Source organism: Callithrix jacchus, chromosome X, assembly GCF_049354715.1.
Source record: "Callithrix jacchus isolate 240 chromosome X, calJac240_pri, whole genome shotgun sequence".
In the NCBI taxonomy this organism is placed as follows: domain Eukaryota; kingdom Metazoa; phylum Chordata; class Mammalia; order Primates; family Cebidae; genus Callithrix; species Callithrix jacchus.
Window position 1 is genome coordinate 111285221 of NC_133524.1, and position 3159 is coordinate 111288379.

Genomic DNA, 3159 nt, shown 5'->3' on the forward strand with positions numbered 1-3159 from the left:
GATGAGACAGCAAAGGGCAAGGCCATATAAGAAGGAAAATCAGGCTATGCATAAACAGAAGGAAAGTGCAAAAGTAGGAGGGTGGATATGGGAAAGGAGACTGAATAGCTTTTCTTTTTCTGCAGTTTCCTCATGCTATTTAGTATTTCTTTTCCTAATCTCTATTTTTTTTAAATACTAAATCAGATTCAGGGTTGATCTAGAAGATTGAAAGATGTGGAATTAGTGTGAAGTTTCTGGGCACAAACAGAGGAAGAATACAAGAGTGGAAAGAAGTTATAAGCAAGAGAAATATATACTACAGGCAAATGGGTATTATGGCTTTTTCTCTTTTTCCCATTAGAGTGTTTCCATCTTAGTTTGTTTTCTCACCCCAAATAATATTCAGAATCAAAATTACATTAGACCAGCTTTAGAACAGAGGAAACTGGGAGATAGTCCAAGGAGAGAACATTTATTTTTAAAAAAAAAGCATCTGGGAAGATGGAGTTATAGCCTTTGCTCATTACACAAAATAAACTAAATTAAAAGAAGAAGAAATCAGTGGTGGAGTTGCCAAAAGAACGAACTTGCTTTGGGTTAGTGGAAACAAAAACAAAAATCACCCATACCTTGAAACTTTTGAGTATCCTAGAATTCTTGAGGTTGTATTTAAGTCTCATAAATCTATCATTTATGTTAAAGTATTTTTCAAAATGATAAACACTTTGTAGCTGAAAGGTTTCTTATCTGACTTTCCTAGGAATATATGACAGACATCTTTGTTTACATGTCATGACTTGAAAAACCCTAATGAAAATAGAGATTTATTACCAATGTTAAAATACTGCACATACTGTTATTCTTGGAAGGCACAGATCATGACCATAATTAAGGAAAAATTCTTAAGAACCCAGTGTCTTCTTGGATGTTGTTTATTAGTGCATAGCCAGTTGTGCATGTTCCTCCAAGAAATAGTGTTGGCTTATTTTCTCTCTTTGTTCATTATTTTTTCTCCTCTAGGGGATTTATTTTTAGAACTTATTGAAATTAGAGAGTTCAGTGGAATTGGATATAATAAATAAAAACAGCTTGACAGAAAAAACGAAGAAATTCAAGAAAAAAATACTTGGTTTATCTTTGTGGGACAAACCCTTGGCTTCTAAGGAAAAAGAACCATTTTATCTAGTTAACTTTTGCAATTCCTTAAGAGTCAACCTTTGGGGTAATTATTCTTGTTTGAGAAATTAAGTGGCTCTAGTGACTTCATAAAGCTTATCAAAAGTAGGTACACAGACCAGTAGAGCCAGAGAGCAGCATGGGGCAGATGTGCAGGGTATGGGATGTGGGGCCATGGCGCACCCCCCTACCCATCAAGAGGCCCTGAGAGAGAGAAGAGCACTGCTTCAGCCACCCAGCATCACCTGGCTTAAAGCCCTTACCGCCTTTGTCATCTCAGCCAGTTAAGCAGGGTAGTCCTGGCGGAGCCCTCCCTCACCTGGTCGGGGTTCCACATCACAGAAAGCAGAAACCATGGATCCTGGGCAGCAGCCATCATCTCAACCAGCCCACCAGGGCCAAGGGAAGCAGCCTGGACAGCCCTCCCAGGGACAGGATCTGCCATCTGGGCCGGGGCAACCAGCAACCCCCGGCGACCCAGGCGGCACCATAGTCACTCCTCACAGTGCGCCAGATCATGCACATCCAAGAGGACTCGGAGACCGATCCAGAGGCACTCTTGAGCACCGTCATAAATGCTATGATGGTCAACATATCCCAGACTGTGCCCATGAGGCTCTGGAAGCTGCCTGACTCCTTCAAGCAGCAGGAGCCCAAATCCCACCGCCCGACGGGCCAGTACTGACAAAGGCTCTGCAGGAACCCTGACTCCACAGCATGTTCCAGCTTATTCCTTGCAGTTGAGAGCGGTTTCTCCTGGGACACTGGCTCCCACTGCAGTAGTCTCTGGCCCAGGAGCTACACCCACAGCTCAACATCATTGACAGTCTTCTTTGGAGATACTTGATGATGTATCTCTGTCAGCAGGCTGGGAGATGGTGAAGACATCTTCTGGTAAGAGATGCTTCTTAAATAACAGAGATCAGACAACATGGCAGGACCCCAGGAAGGCCGTGCTCTCTCAGATAAATATTACAGCCCCCACCGGTCCACCAGTGCAGCAGAGTATGAACTTGGCCTCAGGTCCTCTTCCTGCTGGATAGGAACAAGCCATGACTCAAGTTGAAGAAATTATTATCTAAACCATGAAAACAAGACAGCGAGACCCAAGGCTTGATCTTTGTTTTGGTAAAGGGTTATCTCAAACCTTTTTAGATATTTCTGATTACCATCTTTTGTATATAAATTTGGGAAAGCACATTTGAATAAAATTGCATTGCTTTGTAGTTTTTTTTTTTTTTTTTTTTAGATGGAGTTTTGCTCTCATTACCCAGGCAGGAGTGCAATGGCTCGATCTCAGCTCACGGCAACCTCTGCCTCCTAGGTTCAGGCAATTCTCCTGCCTCAGCCTCCTGAGTGGCTGGGATTACAGGCACGCGCCACCATGCTCAGCTAATTTTTTGTATTTTTAGTAGAGACGGGGTTTCACCATGTTGACCAGGATGGTCTCGATCTCTTGACCTCGTGATCTACCCACCTTGGCCTCCCTAAGTGAGAAGAGATCTTCCCTAGAGTTTTAATCCAAGTTTGCTCAAATACTTCAAAGGTAGACTGGCAATGTGCAGCCCAGGAAATGTTTGCTTGATTCCTGGTTATCTCTAGGTTAAACTGTTTTGCTCTCTGTCATGACCACCTGAAATACGTGTATTGTTTGTATTACTTCAATTTCCTCGCTGTGATCCAAGCAGAAATATAAAAGAAAATGAGAGGGAGGAGCTTCATTAAAAAAAATCAAATGAAACCACAGTAGGAAGTAATGCCCTCTAGGCAACTCAAATTCAATATATGTAGAATTTATCTTCTCTATTCCAAATCTGCTTCTCCTACTAACTTAAATTGCTAATGGCATCACCAGCAATGTGATTCAAGGTCAGAATGCCTGGAATATTCTTGACGTCTCCAATGCCCACATGTAGCCACTTATCAACTTCTGTTTATTTCACCCCTAAAAAAAATCTCTCATGTCAGTCCCTTCCTCTCTTACCACACTGCCACTGACCT

General features: G+C 42.2%; 1 pseudogene; it reads left to right on the plus strand.

Moving 5' to 3' along the window:
- Positions 1–1512: 1512 nt before the first annotated feature.
- Positions 1513–2275, plus strand: LOC118150485 (transcriptional coactivator YAP1 pseudogene; annotated as a pseudogene).
- Positions 2276–3159: the final 884 nt, after the last annotated feature.